Source organism: Alexandromys fortis, unplaced genomic scaffold, assembly GCF_014885135.2.
Source record: "Alexandromys fortis isolate MF-2015 unplaced genomic scaffold, M_Fortis_MF-2015_v1.1 scaffold_23, whole genome shotgun sequence".
In the NCBI taxonomy this organism is placed as follows: domain Eukaryota; kingdom Metazoa; phylum Chordata; class Mammalia; order Rodentia; family Cricetidae; genus Alexandromys; species Alexandromys fortis.
This window is the reverse complement of record NW_026067907.1, coordinates 3,612,225-3,633,831: the sequence shown is the minus strand read 5'-3', so window position 1 is coordinate 3,633,831 and position 21,607 is coordinate 3,612,225. Positions and strand designations below refer to the sequence as shown.

Sequence of the window (21,607 nt, the reverse complement as noted above, 5' to 3'; positions counted from 1 at the left end):
GTGTGTGTACAGAGGCCAAATTCCACCCACTACGGTCGACTCCATAGGACTTTAGCTCGCTTCCCAGCCTGGACTTGCTGTAAACTGGTGATTCATCACCCCATTTGCGCATGCCGTCTTTAGACAGTTTATGATTTCAAAATGTCTCTGCAAAGCCAACGACAGAAAGTGGAGAATGCCTGCTGTTCTTACAGGGACTTGGATAGACAGCGACAACCCAGAAGCCAGGAAAGCTGAGCACTCACATGGGCGATGCCTCTTCAGAAGCCTGTTGACTTGGACGTGTCCCTGGCACTCAGCTTCTTTACTCACAAAATGACAGAATGGTCCCTATTATCTTTAATGTTACTTCACCATGAGGAACTCCACAAGACACAGGATTCCATTTAACCAGACACAGTGCCATCTACCACGTATATACTTCATACCACAATTTCACAAGTTTCTGAGATGATCCCTGCATTTCTTGTAGCTTGAACAAATGCTACAGATCATCCCGCAGATTGATGTTCTAACTACACATCTGGAGCGTTTGTTCAGAGCCGTACAGCAAACTGTCCATGCATCAAAACTGTGTGTATATGAATAGATTGAGATGCTCGATGACCCCACTGGGGCACTCTTTCTCCCGTCTCTTCTGTGCTCTGTCACTCTGAGGTGACAACCTCTTCCATGAACGTTAATCACACTCACTGGCCCATGTGTACAGAAGCGAAGCTCCTCGTGGCCTTTCTTCCAAGTCCTGCACCAAATCTCTCTCCAGATCCTGATTAGATGCAAACTTTAGTGCCTGGAAAGGCGGTTGGCTGAGAACAGCCACGTGATACAAGGCTGCCGCCTACCCGTGGATCCTCTCATGGATCCTTCCTTGTCATCAGACATATGTCTAAGTGGAACAGCCAGACATCAAAGCTGAATAAAGCACATTTCTATATACTTAACACACACACACACAATCTGTCCCATTTCTTTGTGGAGCTTATTAAATATATACCTTTCTTTTCTCATTTATCCAGGCCCTTCATCGTTCCCATTGATTTGTGGTGAATACAGAAGTAGGGATGGGCTTGGGGAGAAGTGACCCGCAATGTACTATTGAGTGGAAGAGCACACGGGGGGCTTGGCAAGTTGAGTATGAATTGATTGTCCACTCTGCTCGCCTGTTGGTCAGGTTGACCTGTACAGTAAACACCCAGGGCTGTGCGAGGTGACGGGACAAAAACCGCAAATTTAAAGTGTGTCCTGGTACAGACACTGACAACCAGAGGAGGAAGGCTTCCACTCTGCCAGAAGACATAGGAAACACAGCTTCCTTGGACGGGAGATTTGACTGACACATGAGGGGATGTGTGGGTGCCCAGCAGATGGAGAAGGGGAGTAGGAACGGGGTAAGCAGAATGTGGGTTCCTTCCAGACAATGGAAGGGACACGCTGTGGTGTGACGTGTTTGGAGCAGACAGTGTGCCTGCTCTCCTCAGAGGGAAGAGAGGAGGGACAGGCAAGGACGGCAGGGCCTCGTTATCCAGGACCCGACGTGGTCTGGGTCTGTTGGCAGGCTTCCACTCTGCACCTCCGGCTCATCCTGAACTCACACGGACTCCTGCCACCTCCCCAGGGCTGGGAGCAGGAGCTAAAGGTGTGGGCCACACTGTGGCTCCTGTTAGTGTTTTCAGGTTTGCTTTTACGACGGAGCACAGGCAGGCCTGCCTCAGGTTCCTGAGTGCTGGGACCACAGGATACCCCACACTCATGGGTCTTCTATGGGACGCTAAAGGTGGAGACTTGGGCCCTGTGGGAGCTTGCTTGGGTACAGTAACGAACTCTATTTTAGATATACCTCACCTTTTTTACATTTATCCATCAGAAAAGACCTTTACCACTCTAAAGCAACACATTTCACTTTCCCTTCAACTGAGCAGGGAAGAATCCAATGATATGGGAAAGTCCTTTTTGAATTCTTAATATTGGACCTTTTGAGTGGGTTTTTATTTTGACAAGATAAGCTTCTTTAAAAACCATTTTCCTTTTTTAAGTGTGTGTGTGTGTGTGTGTGTGTGTAGGAGGGGAGGAGGAGGAGTTCAGAGAGATATCAGATCATCTAGAGCTTGAGTTACAGGCAGTTGTGATTCCTAAGAATCGAACTCAGGTCCTCTGCAAGAACAGTATGTGTACTCTTAACCACCGAGCCACCTCTTCAGTTGCTCCCCCTCCCCCAACACTGTTTTTGGAGAAGGACTTGAGACAAGGTTTCAATACGTAGCCTTTTACGGCCTCCAACTCAGGTCTACTGGGATTAAATGAGCGCACCACCACACCTGGCTAAAACTACAATTTAAAGATTAAAGAAAGAGAAAGGGAAGAGAGAGAAAAGGGAGAGAGAATATCAGGGAAAGTAGCTCAAACGGTCACGTGCACTCGGGTAGTATTAGCTACACAAACGTAAGAGGAGCAGGTGGCACTCTTTACGCCCAACACATGATCTGCACCTGTAAGAAAGTTGGAAGGCATTTCAAAAAAGCTCTTAGAGACACTGTATTTTCAATCTTGAATTGGAGGCGTCGGGTGTTATCTGTCAAATGAGGACCGCAGCGGAATTTGGGAAACAGAAGATAGAAGGTGGGAATTGCCCCCAGAAGGGAACCTCGGACTTTCGTACCAGGAGTGTGTACTTGTAGCACACCAAGGCTGCCTGGGAATGTCACCTAGCGGCCTGCGGAGAACCGACAGCGGGAAAACCAACCCTGAATGGAATTATCTTCGCGATCAAGCAGCTTCCCCACCCATAATATAAAGTTACCCTATTTTTCATTTTTTTTTAAGTAAGGAGAGCCATGGAAGCGCGTCCATATTAAGTTTCCGGTCTCGGAGATAAAAACCCCTCGCGGAATCCTACTCGCACACTTTGCTGCTGGAAGAATGGGCCCTTTTCTTTCTGAACTGTTTGTGGTAAATACGATCCATCAGGGACACAATGTTGTCGGCTTTCACAGAAACTTGGCACCGCGGCCGGCGGGGAGCCGCGCTAGTCTGGGTGGTCGCCGGGCGAGCGATCTTCGGTCCCCTCCAGGATAGCCAAGCCGGGGACGTTCACCTGCTCCCCGCTGCGCCCTTTTCCTCTGGGCGCAAAGAGTTGGGAACTGGTGGGGATGAACGGCGCCATCACCTCCAAACCTGGATGGCACAGCTGGATCCTATGTAGCGCTGCGCGTGGGGGCGGGGCAGGACGTCGCTTCGGAGTCCTTTGGAAAGGGCTCACCCCCAGAGCTAGGCTGGACGCGAGAGAACGCAAAGGCGCTGAGAGCTGCCAGTCTCCGGGAGTAAAGTGTCCCCACCGCGCCCCTGATCGCCGCCAAATCTTTGCCCGGGGCGAAGAAAGGGCGAGCCTGGCCCACGGGCAAAGGCTAGGGCAGTTCTGCGGGACGCCCCGGGGCAGGGAACCCACGCGAGACGCCCCGGCCGCGCAGCGGCGCCCTCGCCCGCGTCCCCGCTTGCGTCGCCCTTACCTCGGTCCAAGTCCCTCTTGAGCCCCGCTCTGCGCCCCTGAGCGAGGCCCCGCGGGGACACCGGGCGCACTCGAGGAAGTTTTCTCCGTCACTTTGTTCTCAGCTCGCTGAGCCTAGGGAGGTCAAGGCTGCCCCAACTCTGCTTAGCTCCAGCGAGGCCAGACCCGCGGCGGCCACACCTTTCTACGCGCTGCTCGGCCCGCCCCGCCCTGCCCGGATACGCCCATGACACGCCCCGCCCCTCAGAAACACGCCCCCATTCCCACCCCTAGCCCGGACCCCTTTGCCTGCTGGTCTAGTTCCATCCGCACATTATGTCCCCAGTAACCAAAAACAACTCACAACTTGGAGTCGGCCGAGCCAGCCAGTCGCTGTGGCCCAGACCGCAAACTGCGAAGCACGCGCGATCCTGCCCCTTCCCCCCAGAGTGTGCAGCCAAGACGTTCCCTCGGGTCCAACCCAGAAGTCAGAAGCAAAGGGACTTCGCGGTAGCACACCCATCTTCTTCCCTTCGGAGAGATGATGGGTGTGACAGCTGAAAGGGGGAGGACAGTGTTGAGTTGGGCCACCCAGAGCCCTACAGGGCTTGGGACTTGCAGGGCTTATTAATAAACCTGAGTGAGCTGGAGGGCCCACGTGAGAGGAAGGTACCTGGCAGTCTGGGACCACCATCATCTCCCGGTGACCCGAAGTCTCCCCCTCAGGGAGGAGAGGTAAGGGATACGGATGTGGTCGATGTGTGGAAGAAAACCTTTCCCTGGGGAGAAGTCTGCCTACTCCTTATAGCCCCACAAACAAACCGAAGTAGAATTCCATCAAAGTCCAATTTGGGGAACCGAGTTTACTGGGCTTATTTACAGAGCATAGGTGAGTGTGGGGGACCCCTAAACAATCTTACCCCAGCATAGACTACTCGTAGTTGTGTATTTGGAAGCCCCCTTAGTGAACCTTCCTTAGCCTATATAATCTGGCAATTCTGAAGACAGTCCATTCTCCGAAGGGTGCTGGAGGCAGTGTTGGAATCTCAAGTGAAGGGCCAAAGACCCTCTCCACCCAGTCCTGTAAGGGAACATCAAGAGTCAACAGGCTTGATCTTGGGGGGTCACAGCTGCTTTGTTACTATGGTTCCTCAAAATATAGGCGCCAATGCAAGACTAGCTGCAGAGGATCTTCACAGCAAATGGACACGGAACTAAACGGGAAGGGGAGTGTGCGTGTGTGCGCACGCGCATGCGAGCTGAGCTATGCCTGGGTGGCAAAGAATACTCATCTTGCAAAGGAGCCAGGTTTCCATTCCCAACATCCATATAGTAGGGCACAATCACTTATAACTCCAGATTCTGGGAATCCAACTCCCTCCTCTGACCTCAGAGAACACCTGGCATACGTAAAGGCAAAACACACACACACACACACAAATCTTTTTTTTTTTTTAATTTAAATGTGAAGGGAGCTGGGGAGAAAGCCCGATGACCCCACATGAAGAAGAGCAGAGAGTACCACCCTAACCCGAGGTCTACAATCATAAGTTCTGTGGGTTCACTATGTATATGTACCACACACACAATAAACAGTGTTGTGAATTACTTTAACTAAGCAAAGATGTGCTACATTTGTTTACGCTGCATTTATTTAACAATGTAAAGATATGTTGCCTTGCCAGCCTAAGGCACCTTATTGGCCTAAGAAAAAGCTCAATGGCCAATAGCTAGGCAGAAGAGGGCGGGGCTGGTGGGCAGAGAGAATAAATCGGAGGAGGGATCTAGGCTTGGAGTGAATAAGAAAAGGGGAAAGAAAGGGAGGTGCCTGGGACCACCCACGCAGCTGCCAGCTAACCAGACACTGAGTAGGGCACGCAGAATAAAGGCGCAAGGCAAAAACGTGGATGCAGAGAAGCAGGTTAATTTAAGTTGCACAAGCTAGAGGGACAAGCATAAAATTAGGCACTCATAATTAATAAGTCTTTGTGTCATGATTTGGGAGCTGGTTCTGGCCTAATACTATACATACACACATATGTATGTATATACATATACGTACACACACATTTTCTGATTACGAAAGTAATGTGTCTATTGTACAAACTTAGAAAAGTACCGAAGGCCCAAATGCTTCCAAGCACCTTCTTGATGAGCAGGCATGTTAGTTTTTTGTTGCGTGACCCAACATATGACAAGAAACAGTTTAAGACAGGATGAATGTATTTGGGGTCATGGTTTGAAGGTGTAGTCTATAATGTCCAGAGGGCACAGTGGACCTGCTCATGGATGCACAGTGGAACTGGGAAACTTCACATCTCAGCAAACCAGGAAGCAGAGAGCTAGAAATATGGTTGCCTTCCAGCTTCTTTGGTCCCCTGTCGGTGGGATGGTGCCACGATCAAGGTCTTCCCTCCTCAGCCTCTCTGGAAACGCCTTCACAGACTCACAGAGACACGGGTCTTCTTGTCTGGCGGTGGTGGCACACGCCTTTAATCCCAACACTCAGGAGGCAGAGACAGCGAATCTTTGTGAGTTTGAGGCCAATCTGGTCTACCAGAGCTAGTTCCAGGACAGGCTCCAAAGCTATAGAGAAATTCTGTCTTGAAAAAAAAAAAAAGTGGGTCTTCTAGAAGATTCTAAATCTAGTTAGCACTAACAGTGAAGATTGACAACCACACCACATAACCAGAGTTTGGGCCCAATCTCATGCATATGAGGCTCGATAAAGAGAGAGGAGCCAGGGGCTGGAGAGATGGCTCAGAGGTTAAGAGCATTGCTTGCTCTTCCAAAGGTCCTGAGTTCAATTCCCAGCAACTACATGGTGATTTACAGCCATCTGTAATGAGGTCTGGTGGCATACATTAATAAATCCTAAAAAAGAGAGAAAAAAAAAAGAAAAGGAAGTTCTGAGTTTCTGGTTTCAAGGAGACTTCCAGTCATAAGAACTGACTAGTAAGAAGGAAAACCAGGAGAAAATAGAGCTAGCAGGTACCAGGACTCAGCAGATGAGTGTCGTCAGAACTCCTGGGCTAGAAGGGACCCTGTTGGAACAGTCACATTTGAGCTAAGTCCTGAGCGATGGCTGAGAAGTGGATCTCTCCAGATAGAGGACCCTGAGGCTCTCTAGTGTGGGAGAAACAGCTAGGACACTCTGAAGGAGGGCACTCAGTTCAGAATGACAGGAGATAAAGACAGAGAAACAAGCAAAAGTCAGCTACACATGGACATACAGATGTGAAGAACTTCATCTTAATGCATCAACAAAGGCCATCCCTGCAAAAGGGTATAAGTGCCAATCAGCTGCCAGTTGGAGGGTACATTCAAGAAGCATCTACTTGGGAGACTATTGGGAAACTAGACCACATCAGTGCTCAGGATAGAGTTGAACTTGGATACTTAGGGAATAACAGGCATGCAGAAATTATGTCTAGCCAACACCTGACTGCTGGGCCCTAGATAGATACTGTGAAATGAAGAGAAATAGAGAAAAATGAAGGGAGGTGAGCACAGAGAACTGGAAAAGGGCCAAGGAGGAGAGAGAACTGGGAAGTGGTACTGATGCTGTGTTATCTTTACCATCAGCTCACCAGCTTGCTCATAGAACAAAAGCAAGACCATCAGCTCTCAGTGACAACCTCACATTTCCATGCTGGCAGAGGGAAGGAGAGCATGAAGGTTTAAAAAGGCTGACCCACTTTCCTCAGCACCTTTCTCATTCACAGCCATCAAGGTATCCAAGCCACTTGGTTACATGACCTTTGCTTGTTGAAATATGAGCGGCGGGGCTGCGTCCCCAACACCCCGGCCGCTTGGCTAGCTCATGCCCGAAATAACAACACACAAACTGTATTCATTTAAGAACTGCTTGGCCCATGAACTCTAACCCTTACAGGCTAATTCTCGCACCTGGACTAGCCCATTTCTAATGATGTGTGTAAGCACCCCAAGGTGCGCTTACCGGGAAGATTCTAGCCTACGTCCATCATGGTGTCTCTGCTCCAGAGAGCAGAGCTGTTGAGTCTCCGGGAGCAGAGCAGAGTCTGACCTCACTTCCTCTTCCGCCCAGAATTCTATTCTGTTTACTCCTCCCATCTATGTTCTAAGCTGAGGCCAAGCAGTTGGTTTATTATAACTTAACCAATGAAATCAACAGATTGATATATGACACTCCCACATCACTTCCCCTTTTTCTGTTTAAACAAAAAAAAAAAGGCTTTAACTTAACATCCAAAGCTCTAGAAATGACAGAGACATCTCGCTGCCTGGACAGTCACCCAAAGTTCCTCTGTACCGTTGGGGCATCCATCTTCGGCCTACAGGCCCATAGTTTCCAGCAGACATTTCCACAAAGCAGGAAATTTCAAAGGCAGTCACTATCTGCTTGTCCTGAAGAATGTCTTGCAGACTCTTTCATGAATCAGGAACCCCGAAAGATCATCTCACCTTTAGGCAAGTTCAGCAGTCCTCTCTCTGCGGGTTCTCTGTGTCCAGTTTATGCAATAGTCCAGGCAAGAGCAGTTTCTTGCCCAAATGGCTATCAAACTCCATAAGGATCCTCTTCGATGCCCATCTTCCTCTTGAAGTAGATTGGTGCTGCCAGGAGCAGAGTGTCTCATTGTCATGAAAAGTCCTAAGTTATTAAAACATTTAAAATGCCATATTCTATAATCTTTGAAAAATATGAAGAATGCCTATCTAAAATATATCTATGCACATCTAGAAAATCTTAACTAACATGACTACAAACTTAACTATTATTAATGATTATTCATTAACAACCTATATACATTACAAAATTAACCTTAAATTTAAATCACTAAAGCAAAATCCATATCAATGTAAATTATTCATACCTATATCATCTCCCCCTTTAAATGTAAAAGAACATTTATAAACAATATTTGGGAACATGGGCGCAGTTTTTTCTCTCCAAACTGCTTCCTGCTGAATGGGGGCGTCGTTAATTAGGTCTTTCATGGTATAACCTGTGTGCTAGTTTCATCTCAGTTGGCAGTTGAGCGAAGCAATTTTCTGAAGGTATTCACAGCAACCGTTCAGGAGGGCGTGGTCCATCATACCATATCGGAATAGAAGAAATGAACAGGGTCTCATCCTCTGTGAAAACAAAATAAGAAACTCCTTTCCAAAGTATCATGTCCTTAGATCCAAATTTCAAAGTCAAGGCATCAAAATCTCTACGATGGATTAGTTCAGCAGCATTTATAAACAAATATCTTTTAGCATCTGTTGCTCCTTCCTCAGCATTCAAACAATTCAAAGAGAGCATAATAGTATACAGTATCAAGATTCTCTGTGTATTTTCCATCTTTGTACGCTTTATTTTAACCTCTATTTCATTTATTTTTACTTTTATTTTATATTCTCTGTATCTCTTTGACCTGCTAGCTTATGCCCGAAATAACAACACACAAACTGTATTCATTTAAGAACTGCTTGGCCCATGAACTCTAACCCTTACAGGCTAATTCTCGCACCTGGACTAGCCCATTTCTAATGATGTGTGTAAGCACCCCAAGGTGCGCTTACCGGGAAGATTCTAGCCTACGTCCATCATGGTGTCTCTGCTCCAGAGAGCAGAGATGTCGAGTCTCTCTGGGAGCAGAACAGAGTCTGACCTCACTTCCTCTTCCGCCCAGAATTCTATTCTGTTTACTCCTCCCATCTATGTTCTAAGCTGAGGCCAAGCAGTTGGTTTATTATAATTTAACCAATGAAATCAACAGATTGATATATGACACTCCCACATCATTTGCTCTCTAATCCCGCCGTTCTGGCATCTTCTCTTACAGGCCCGTTATGTTTAACTTACACAGATCCTAGGGAAGGGGTCAGCGCCAATGCACTCTCTTATCTCCAGTAACTCAGAACAATTTCTGACACACAGGATGTACTTTTAAAAAATTGCAGAATGAATTGTGTTCCTAACCTGTTCAAGCTGAGGTCAAGCACAGTGGTACACACCCATAATCCAAGTACTTGAGACAGGTGGATAGAGAGTAAAATGTAGCCAGCCTGGGCCACATTAGCAAGACTCTATTGAGAGGAATGGGGAGAGAAGAGGTAGAACACAGAGGGAGGAGGTAAATTTAAAAAAAAAAAGCTTCCGGTCGCTGCTCAGTACTTTGTTGGACTTTCTGATCACAGGACACTGAGCCAATAGGATAAACAAATGATCCTTCCCTCAACTCCAGGGCCAAGAGCTTCCATACAACCCTTTTCTCACTTCTGGGAGGTCGAGGGACAGGTTTTCCATTCCATTCCTTCCTTTCACTGCACCTGAAATGTCTGTCTGCCATTAAACCCTCGGCCTCAGCCTGAGCATTACCAACACATAAGGGACACACACAGTGGTAATCCCATAGAAAATGACTGAATTCAATTCCTTCACACACACACACACACACACACAAAATGGTAATCTCATAGAAAATGACTGAATTCAATTCCTTTACACACACACACACACACATACACACACAGTGGTAACCCCATAGAAAATGACTGAACCGAATTCTCCTGGGAACTCAGATGTAATCTGATAGCAGTTTATAGAAGACACCAGGATCCCTCTGATGGCTCCTCCTATTAAGATATGTTTTTCCAGAGCGGGTGAGGCAGTTCCGTGGGTAGAGGTGATTTCTGCCAAGCCTGACAGCCAGAGTTCAATCCCCAAGATTCTGGTAGAGGGAGAGAGCAACTCCAGAAAGTTCCCAGGCCTCCACACGAATGTACACACTCATCAATCAATCAATCAATTTTAAAGTGCTTTTCCACCTCTTTATGCTAACAACACTCACAGGCTAGCATGCAGGACCCCAGTGTGGTGATTTTTTATTTGTATTTTAATAAATAAAGCTTACCTGAAGAGCAGAATGCAAAGCTAGTCCACTAGAGGCCAGGCAATGGTGGCACACACCTTTAATCCCGACGTTTGGGAGTCACACGCTTTAATCCCAGCACTAGGGAGGTGGAGACAGGGGTGGTTTGCCTGAGTGGAGAGAGGAATGAATATAAAGGGGAAGAGACAGGAACTCACAGAAGTGTGGAGGTGGAGGATTCTTGGAGACAAGATACTGCCCTTTCTATCTGAAGATTTGGTAAAGGTTAAAGGTCTCTCTAGTGGTTGGTTGCTTTGCTTTTCTGTTCTTCAGCTTGAACCCCAATGTCTGTCTCTGGGTTTTTATTATTCATGATACACCCCAGGATTTAGAAAGTGGGCAACAGCTGCACTCCTCCAACCCAGCCATGTGTCGGGCACAGCTGGGCATCTCTGCCAGTGGATCAGGTTGATCCTGCAGGAGTTGAGATTTGTGGAGGGCAGCCTCTCCCTTCTGATGATCAGTGGCTAAGTGCAAATAGACCTCTCCTGGCCACTTGGGAGCCTGGATGGGTCTCTTGACTCTGTTTTTTTCCAGCTCCTACAAGAAAGAAAGATGAAGGCTTGGTTGGTGTCCCAAAGAAGCTGATGTAGCCCCAAGTCTGTTTTGCCTTCCTTTGCCTGTAGACTACTTGTGTGTGCATGTATGGTGTGTAGTTGGGTGGTATGGCCAGGTGTTTGTGAATTAGTGCACGTGAAGGGTTCTCTTTTTGTTCTGTGGCACGTATTTTAGCGGCTTCCCTCCCAGCTGACAGGACACTAGAATCTCATTTATACATCCTTCATAGGCTACTGAAAATAGAAGTATCTTTTAGTATCACCACAAGTGAAGAAAGGCCCGTGCTTTGTCCCAGGTATGCCTGGACAGTGTGACGCAACACTGTCTTCTTCCACAAGCTCCATGCTCAGAAACTCTACAACCATTTGTTGAAAAAAGCTCACAATGATTCAAATACATTTATGATTTGTATTAGGCTACGTTCATAGCTGGCTACGTTCATAGCTATTCTGGGGAACACGTAGCCTGAAGGCTACAGGTTGAACACACCTGAGGCTCTAGGCCATTCCTGGCTCAGAGTCCAATTTTAAACCTTATTAGTGCCACAGAGAATCCTCTCTAGCCAGGGCCAGGACCATCCCTATCCCATCCCTGACTGGAAAACATCCCCAGGCATCTGATAGAACCAGCAGACCTCAGTAGCCCCAGGAGAAGGCATGCCATTCTTAAGTTGCAGGTGGGCAGAGCTTTTTGTTGTTTGGTTTTGAATTCTTGAGACAGGGCCTCACTGAGTAGCCTAGGCTGACCTAGAACTCAGTATGTAGCCTAGGCTGGACTTGAACTCACGATCCTCTTGCCTCTGCCTTCAAAGTGCTGGGATTATAAGAGTGTATCAGTGACTTCATAAGGAGGCTCTGAATGGAGAAGTATGAATTACCCATGCATTCGTCAGTCTGGCTTTTAGGCTGTCCAGATACAGAGAGCCTGCATTATCAGACTAACTAGGATTCTCCACCCTCCAAAGTGAAATCTTAGAAGAGGTTGCCTATACCAGTGATTACCTAAATGAAGGGAACACATATTAAGTTTATTACATTTCTAATAATGTATTAAATTAGCCAAATAAACCAGTTTTAAAATGTAAAAGTTAACATTCCCTGCCTCAAAACCCAGTCTTAATACCTGGGCTGGGAGTATAGCCCAGCTGGTGGGGTCTGCCTAGCATGTATGAAGGCTTCCATTTGATTCCCAGCATCTCATATACCAGATGTAATACACACTTCTCATCTCAACATTTAAGAGGTGAGGTAGGTGGAATTGAGAAGCTTAAGGTTAACTTCGGCTATATAGGATTCCAAGCCAGTCTGGGGTCCAGGAGACCACATCTCAAAAACAAACCACTGAATACCTGAGACAGCACCGTACATCAAAGCTGGCTCACCACCTGGTCACAGCCCCCATCCCAAGACACGCTGAGGTGAAATGTCAGCTGACTCCGTGTGAGCACCCCTTCAGTGATGTCAGCTGACTCCTTATGAGCACCCCATCAGTGATGTCTGTTCTCGGTTTTCAGCTTGATCATGTCTGGAATTAACCAAAACCCAAATGGGTGGGCACACCTGTGAGGGATTTTTTCTTAATTAAATTGATTGAAGCGGGAAGACCCACTTTTAATCCCAATCTTTTGAGATGTGAAGACACACCTTTACTCTGGGCCACACCTTCTGCTGGCAGCCTTTATAAGGAACGCGGAAGAAGGAAGCTTGCACTTGTGCTCCATTCCTTCCCTGGCATTAGAGCCTACTTCTTCTGAAATCCGGCGTATACTGAAAACCAGCTCAAGCATCCAGCTTCCTGGACTAAACAACTGCTGGATTCTTGGACCTTCTATTGGCAGCCAGCCATTATTGGACTAGCTGGCCCACAGCCATAAGCCATTCTAAAAAAAAATATATGCTGGTCTACACTCGCAGCCCAGGTATTGAGTTTTGATGCAGGGAATATTAATTTTTACATATATATCCACACACACACACACACACAATCACTTCTTTTCCTCTAGTGAACTCTGGCTAACTTTTCCTTTTCAGCTCTGAGGCCTTCTCTTCCAATCTGTGGGTCCAGTGGAGCTTGGATTTGCACTTCCTGGAAGCTTTCTCTGGTTGACCTCACCTCCAATCCCTCTGACTCCCTCCCAGTGCTCTCTTAAGATCTGTCATTCCCACTCGGCCCCATATGTAGAAATGTTGCCTCTTTTTGTTGGTGAAAGTTCTGGAGTTTGTGCACATTTCTGGACGCTGACAGCGAGGGAGGGAAACAGATTTCTGCTCACCCACAAAGATCAGTGGAGTTGCTATTGAAGTTGAGTGCTGTTGGCATGAGGCCATCTAGTGTACGAATGGGATCTTTGGGAGGAAGCAATTTTGTTTTGTTTTGGTTTGGTTTGTTTTTTCAAGACAGGGTTTCTCTTTGTAGCCCTGGCTATCCAGAGCTTGCTCTGTAGACAGCCTGGCCCGAACTCAGAGATCCACCTGCCTCTGCCTCTGGAGTGCTAGGATTAAAGGCAAGTGCCACCAAGCCCAGCTTCCAATTATAATCTTATGTAAGCCACAAAAACTAATACTCTCATGGAGACTTTTAAGTGAAATACTTACTTTTCTATGGGACTGGCTGAAAGGTAAGATTGTATCACACTGTGTAACCAACAGTGTGGTGGTTTGAATGGCCCCAAATGCATGCATGAACGCATTAGAATGTTCAGCCCACAATTGGTGGAACTCCTTGGGAAGGATTAGGAGGTGTGGCCTTACTGGAGGAAATGTGTGTCACTGGAAGTGACACATGCCATTCTTAGCTGGTGGCTCTCTCTCTCTCTCTCTGATCAGGATGTAACGCCCTCAGCTGCTGCTCTAGCACAATGCCTGTCTACTTCCAGGCATGAATGGTCATGGATTCACCCTCTGAAACTAAACAAGCCTCCAATTTAATGTTTTTTTTTTATAAGTTGCCTTGGTCATAGTGTCTCACAGCAATAGAACAGTAACTAAGGGGGTTGGAGAGATGACTCAACAGTTAAGAGCACTTGGCTGCCCTTCCAGAGGTTCTGAGTTCAATTCCCAGAGCCCACATGGTGGCTCACAACCATCTATAATGGGATCTGAGGCCCTCTCCTCCTGTGCGTGAAGACAGAGAACTCAAATACATGAATTAATAAAATTCAAAAAAAGAAACAGGTAGAGAGTTTTAAAGAGAAAAAGGAAAAAAAATGTAGTTGACAGGTAACTCCTTATGTCTCTCCAATGATTTCATTCCCATCTTTACCTCAGCTCCCAGGATGCAAGTTGCTGCTATGCTTGTATGTTTTTTAAGATTTCCCGGTGGTTTTAGAACAAGCATCTTGGCAAACATTTCCCCACATGAAATCTCTTACCAAAGGCAGACAACCCACTTTGAACAAATGAGCTGCTCTGGAAGAGACGAAGCCAACACTCAGGACCAGGGGCTGCTTCTCTCCCCTCTTTTCATCCCACACTCAGTCAGTAGTGGTGCCAAAGAAATGCTGACACCACCAAGAAGCCATCAAAAAGTCTAAGTTTTTAGAAAATGTAGTTGGAAGCTTTGTTTTGTTAATTACATTTGGTTTGGTTTGGTTCTTCGAGTTGGGGTGTCATGTAGCCCAGGCTGACCTCTAAGTCACCAATATAGCTGAAGATAACCATGAATTTCTGATCCTCCAGCATCTACACTCCAAGCGACAGGATTAGAAACTCACTATTTTCTTTTCCCTAAAACAGGATCTCAGGTAGCCTGGTTGCTTTAAACTCATTATATCGCCAAGGATGGCCTTGAATGCCCGATTCTCCTGCTTCTGTGTGCTCTACTACCCTCCTGTGTGCTGACGTGCCTGTCATATGAGGGATGGGATGTATGTGCATGGTATCCCTGCACCAGCAGCGACAGCTCCCAGCGCTCTTGTCTCCTAATAAAGTATTCTACTCAACTGAACTACATCTCCAGCCCAAAACTTCATCAAAATACAGTTTTTCTTTCTTTGTTTTGCTGGCTTTTGTTTTTGTTTGTTTGTTTGTTTGTTTTGTTGTTGTTGTTGTTTTTAGAAACTGGGTTTCACTCTGTAATGGAGGCTGGCTTCCAACTGTTTAGCTTCAGTCTCAGCCTCCTAAGCTGCTTGGGACCTTATACCACCACACTCAGCACAAGTAGAGTTTTCCACAACAAGAACCCTTTTGTGATTTTTTTTTACTTCTTTAGGTGCTATGAATGGAGTCACTCAGCACGCATTCTACCACTGAGCCACATCCCTAGCCAGAAAGGACACTAGTGATTGAAGAGGAACCCTCGCCGGACCTGAAATCTCACTAAGAAATGCCACCACTCACGCTCACGTTCCTAGGGACCCTGACAAGCAGCCAGTGCCACTCAGAGGCTGCGTTCCAGTCCTGCTCACCTGATGGGGCACTGACGATGGGCCAAGTTCACCCAGAGGGGAGGGAGGGCCTAGGGGAGAAGTTCTCCTTCCCAGTTACAAAGAGGGGGGTGGCACCAGGTGATTACAGAAGGATCCTGGGAGTGTGTAGGGGGCACCCAGTAGAGAAGACAAATGGCTCACTGCTAGCCTGAGGGCCTACCAGCCCGTGCTAAGAATAAGTAAATGTACAATTGAAGAAGTAGAAGACCGGAGGTCAGAGTAACCCCACAACCCACAACCCCACAACGTCTCTTCTTCACCTGTGACTTCTTGCTGGCTGTCCTGGAACTCACGCTGTAGACCAGGCTGGCCTCAAACTCACAGAGATCCGCCTGCCTCTGCCTCTCAAGTGCTGGCATTAAAGGCAAACACGAGATACCAAGCCCATGTCCATCCAAGATTATTATCAGCACAGAAGCAGTAGTAGGGGCTGAGGCTGTAGTTCGGTCGGTAGAGTGCTTACCGAGGATGCATGACGTCCTGGGTTCAATCCCCAGCTCTGCATAAAGTAGGCACTGGGAGCAATTCCTATACTCTCAGCACTCAGGAATTCAGAGTCATCTTTGGCTACCCAGAAAGTTTAAGGTTAGCCTTGTCTATGTGAAACTCTGTCTCAAAGGAAAAAAGATAACCAAGATACCAGGTTAATTATCCCTGTGACTACATAGATGTTAATTAACTTGGCTGTAGATGCTTATGATGATCTAGCCCAAGGCTAGACTGACAAGCCATCTTTGGCCTTCTTGGGTCCATCCTCCATGCCTCCTTTAGAAGTTATGAAATAAGCAGCTTCTAGCTTTAGCTGGAAACTTGTAGACTGGGGACTATCGGTGTTTTAATTGACAAACTGACAATCCCCTAGAGAACCAAAGGCAGGAAGCTGACCACAGGAATCTCAGAGCCACTCAGAAGCTATGAGTGCTAGTTGTTGAAGGACTTCCGTACCCAGAGGACAGACAGACAGACAGATCCTGAGAATGACTGTTCACAAGGGAAGATACTGTCACTGCCCAGGGTAATCTCAGCGACTCCCTTCCCTGTGAGACCTTGGCCTGAGAATTATTTCATTCCTCTGCAAAGTGTACGTGATTATATTATGCACCTGCTTCCTAGGTTGGTCTAAATCCTGGTTCAAGCCAGTTTCCGCTAGCTTAACCAAACCAGAACTAGGTTTGTGAATGGCTCCAGATCCTTCTAAGACACATGTGCCTGAGGCAAATGGTGCCTGAGTAGATGTCAACCTGGGGAATTCCCAGACGGAGAGAGACAAGTCACCAGACTGTGCACAGGGGTCCTGTGAATCAAAAGGTGACACGGGTTAGCCTTGTCAGGAAAACTCAAGTACAAAGCCCAAGTTTAATACAAATTATGAGAGTGGGCCTAGAAATACAGTTGTCTTTTTCCCATTACTGAACTGAACTTGCCAGTGTGTTTACAGTTAGTAGACCGTACTGTCCGCTAGGACTTCCAGAGCAAGTTACAGCTACCAACAGTGTTGAAATAAGGAGCGGCAGGGCTGCGTCCCCAACACCCCAGCCGCTTGGCTAGCTCACGCCCGAAATAACAACACACAAACTGTATTCATTTAAGAACTGCTTGGCCCATGAACTCTAGCCCTTACAGGCTAATTCTCGCACCTGGACTAGCCCATTTCTAATAATGCGTGTAAGCACCCCAAGGTGCGCTTACCGGGAAGATTCTAGCCTCCGTCCATCCTGGGAGAGTTGAGCATTGCGTCTCTGCTCCAACAGAGCTGTCGGGTCTCTCCGGGAGCAGAGCAGAGTCTGACCTCACTTCCTCTTCCGCCCAGAATTCTATTCTGTTTACTCCTCCCATCTATGTTCCAAGCCATGAGGCCAAGCAGCTGGTTTATTATAACTTAACCAATGAAATCAACAGATTGATATATGACACTCCCACATCACAACAGGACCACAGTGCTGCACGGCCCTGGAAGCTAGAGTGTGATGCCTGGGCTGTGCATCTCCCTTGGACGCTGGTAGCTTCAGCTGACCCTTGGTGTTCCTCGGATGGCAGACACGTCTCTCTGGTCTCTGCCTCTGCAGTCACGAGGTGTTCTTCTGTCCGTGTGGTCTGTGCAAGCCCCATATTCCTGAGCTCCTCCAAGTTCTGGTCCACCTCTAAATGCCTTCTGACAGTTCAGGATCCCTGCCAGACCCCCCACTCCTTCTCTCTTCTCCAAGTGGCAGCAAAGTGAGATGTGGGGTACATGGTGAATTCTCCGACTTCCTGCTTGTTTGTTTGAAGCAAGGTCTGAAACTTACTATGTAGCCAAGGCTAGCTTTGAACTTCTAATTCTCCTCCCTCTCTCTCCCAAGTGCTGAGATTATAAGCACGTGACACCAGAACAGCCTCTTCTTTATTAAAAAAAAAAAAAAATCATTCCTCTACTGGATGGGGGCTTCCCAAAGCCCACAGCCTCAGGACTAACCCTAAGGATCATGTTTTAATAGCCCCAAATGTTGTTTCTCCGTTCTTGTGTCCCCATTCCCATCCACAAGGCTCAATTAGGAGTCACAGGACAAAAGCCAGAATGGCAACCGTGTAACCTCTTCCTGCCCCTGTCTCAGCTCCCTCACCTTGGTCCCAGCCCTGAAAATGAGCTCATCTTGGTGTGTACCCACAGAACAACATGGCTTTCTCTTGAAATGCCCTGAACAACAGTCTCACTACAACTGTTGGTGTTTTTTTTTTTTCTTTTTAATTAATTTCTTCCTTATAGCTCTATTCCCAGGCCAGAGCTTTATTGGATGTAGTTGGTGGAGACATCATTTCTCCGGCTATCTTGGAGCATCTTAGCTGGCAGATGCCTCTGAGAACCAAAAGCTTAAGGCCGGGTCCCTCTTCAACCTTTCTATTTCTCATCTCAGAGTCTGGGTCATTAAAGAGCTACCCAGACATCCAGACAGCTAGTGCACACAAAAGACACTCCAACTGGGAGCCGGAGAGGTGCTTCCTGGTAAGGCTCGCAGAGGGATCACAAACAGGAGGCCCTCGGAGGTGAGGTTTGTAGCATTCCAGCTCTCCGGCTAGACATCTCCAAGCTTACACATGCATCTTCATTAATTCCTCCTGCGGTCAATCAACAAAGGAATTAGTACCCCGAAGACATTAGGATTCGCAATGTTCTTTTATGCGGCGCGGAAAACACTAGGCCAGCAAATTCCTCCTCAGCGCCCAGCCCAAGGCTCAGGGCCATCACTCCAGACCTGACCCTTCCACCGCCTCCTGTCTGTGTTGTGTTTGTACAGCTCACCTGCTGCCTAGAAACCTCTGGGTGTTGGCAGCTGCTCTTTGACACCAAGCCCCATCGCGGGGTTGCAACGCCGGAGAGGCGGGTTCCACTCCTTGTCTTCCAGTTATCTTGGTTTCGCTTCTTTTTCACCGCTGCATCCCTAGGCCTCGTCTCTCGAGTAATAGTGACTGCTCAAAACCACCGTCTGCCAGATGGATAGCAAGACATGTTTTCCTTCTTCGCCTCCTGAGACGATGGCAGTGGGAAGAAAATGAACTAAGGCTTAGTCTTCTATTTTTATTTATTCATTCATTCATTTTTTTTGAGTCAGAATTTCCCATGGACCAGACTGGCTCTGAACTGTCTACATAGCTGAGGACGACACTGACAATACTACCTTGCACTCAGCTCTTCTAGTTTTGCTCTGAGATAGGGTCTCACTCTGTAGGCGAAGCTGGCCTAGAAGTCACTACATACCTAGCCCAGGCTGGCCTGGGACTTGCTGCATCCTTCCTATCTTGGCCTCCTGAATGTTGAGATTACAGATGTGTGTCTTGAGGTCTGGCCTGGTGTAGCTGTTTTACTAGAAGAACACGTCAAGTTTAAATTGTTCAAGGATTCATTCCCCCAAGTACATCACTGAGTACGGTGGTCTGGACTTGATATGCACCCTAGCATTTTGGTTCCTGTTTAGGGTTCTAGACCGTAGAGAAAGGTCTGCTGGGGTCTCATGAAGGTTCCAGCCATTTAATACTCCAGGAAATAACTACTGTTGGAGCCATGTTTTTAATTTGTTTCCCAGAGGCTTCCTCAGTGGTACACTTTTTACTGAAAGTTTGGCCCACAGGTTCCAAAATATTATATTTTTACAAAAACAGTATGAGGGGGCTGGAGAGATGGCTCAGTGGTTAAGAGCATTGCCTGCTCTTCCAAAGGTCCTGAGTTCAATTCCCAGCAACCACATGGTGGCTCACAACCATCTGTAATAAGGTCTGGTGCCCTCTTCTGGCCTTTGGCATGCACATAGATAGACTATTGTATACATAATAAATAATAAATATTTTTTTAAAAAAAACAGTATGAGGTTGGAAGCCAGAAACCCTGGCTCCTTCCGTGTGAGTAAGCAGCTCACGTTCCTGTTGGCTTTTATTTGCTACCTTTTTGGTATGTACTCAAGAGCCAGGCCCAGAGCAAGACCCTCAGGAACAGCAAGGCACAGCTCCTGCCTTGGAGAAAGCTCTGGTCTAGAGCAGCATACGTGGAGATCTGCTCCTTCTCTAGACTACTGCTGGGAGCTGAGGGACCCAATACATACTTAGTGTTCTGCCAGCCACGAGGAAAGCAAAGAAGCCCACCCTGGGGGGCCCGAGCCATCCACCCCTTCTCCATCAGCCTTGATGGCTTGCATATGGCTCCGGTGTTAATAGCCTCATGCCTTGCTCTGTCAGAAGAGGTGTGTCTCAGCGTGGCGAGAAAGGCCTCGCGGATGCTGTGCAGACTGCCATTTTATACCAGAGCCCGAATCAAAGGGAAAATGGAAAATTCTGTTGCGTGTTAAAACACCGTTGCCTCCTGGTATTTTCTTCTTTTGTTTTCTGACTAACCCAAGACTACACAGTCTTCGTCTATCTTCTGATTATTCGTTTCTTTCACTTTGCAGTGCCAAGAGTCAAAACCAGGGTCTCAGCCCGCTAAGCATGTGCTCCGCCATGAGTTGTACCGCTAGCCCTGTTGCTGCCACCACATAAAAGGGAACTGGTCAGTGTTCCTGTGGAGTGGAAAGAATGCATCTTCTTCATAAAGACCCACCCAGAAAATAGAAATAAAAATCTATTCAGACCTGCCTGGCTGTGGTGGGGCATGCTTGTAATCCTAGCACTGGAGAGGCTGAGGCAGGAGGATTGCCTCTAGTTCAAGGCCAGCCTAAGGTCTAGTTAGCTGAAGCCAGCCAAGGCTACATAGCAAGACCAAGTCTCAAAGGATAAAAACAATCTATTTGGACTGAGGGGTGTGTCTTAGTCATTGGGGACTTGTGTAGAAAATGCAAAACTTTGGATTTGATCCACAGTACAAAAGACGAACAGAGGAAAACCACAGCACAGTACATTCTCAGATCCTGAGAATGAACATGAGGTACGCTGTGGGCAGGGCCCAGCTGGTAGAGAGCTTGTCTAGACTACTGAAATCCTTGGGTTCAATGCCTAGTACAGTATAAACAAGGCATGGAGAGCCGAGCTTGTACTCTCAGGATGCGGGAGGAAGAGGCAGGAAGATCAGACATTGAAGGTCATTGTCATCTATATAGTGAGCTTGAGGCCAGCCTGAGAGGCCTGAAGCTGTTTCAGATGCCAGAGATAAGAGCATTCTGGAAAACAAGAGGACATTGGTCAGCTTGCATTCAGCTACTCTGTGGAAGAGGAGACTCGAGAAAGACATAGTGCTAACCCAAACAAATGCATGGGACTCTGCGATGTGGAGGCTGCCCTTACCTGCACAGAGAATAATTCATTAAGGAAGCTGTTCTTGGCTTTTGTAGAAAGGCAATACAGCAGCACAAGGCCACCAAGATGAGCTTGGGGTCAAATTGAGGTGCGGAAATGTCACTCCATTGCTTTCAGCTGTCTGACCTAGGGCCAAGGACTTGACATTCCCACGGCTTCATTTTTCTCATGTATGAAGTAGAACAGGTACAAATGAGGACTGTCGTGTGTGTGTGTGTGTGTGTGTGTGTATGTGCATGTGTATGTACCTGGCATTAAATCTAAGGCATCTCGTGCCCTATGCAAGCACTCTACCACTGAGCCACATCCTCAGACCTTTTAGTATTTTCATTCACATAGGGTCTCGCTAAGTTGACCAGGCGGGACTTGAACTTGTTCTGCACCTCAGGGAACTCTTGAACTTGATATCCTCCTGCCCCCACCTCACATGTTTCCGGCACTGTAGGCATGTCCTATAAGCCTAGATATCATGGGGTTATTGGG

At 47.3% G+C, this 21,607-nt stretch overlaps 2 protein-coding genes across 6 annotated transcripts in view; both read right to left on the bottom strand.

The window, feature by feature from the left end:
- Tiam2 (TIAM Rac1 associated GEF 2) overlaps positions 1 to 21,607 on the bottom strand; it is a 234,998-nt gene that overhangs the window by 202,858 nt on the left and 10,533 nt on the right. For 3 of the 5 annotated variants that reach the window (XM_050135809.1, XM_050135810.1, XM_050135805.1), the window contains exon 1: positions 3,504 to 3,674. The exons of 1 other annotated variant lie outside the window; for it this stretch is intronic. The gene's annotated coding sequence lies outside the window, so the exon portion shown is untranslated. Of the gene's footprint in view, positions 1 to 3,503; positions 3,675 to 10,365; positions 10,494 to 21,607 lie in introns of those variants that run through there. One more of the 5 variants, XM_050135806.1, reaches the window with a different exon arrangement.
- Positions 18,313 to 21,607, bottom strand: part of Scaf8 (SR-related CTD associated factor 8) — a 186,016-nt gene continuing 182,721 nt past the window's right edge. Inside the window, exons 23-24 of the transcript XR_007590657.1 lie at positions 18,645 to 18,869; positions 18,313 to 18,460 (exon numbers count right to left, since the gene is read on the bottom strand). The gene's annotated coding sequence lies outside the window, so the exon portion shown is untranslated. The remainder of the gene's footprint in view (positions 18,461 to 18,644; positions 18,870 to 21,607) is intronic.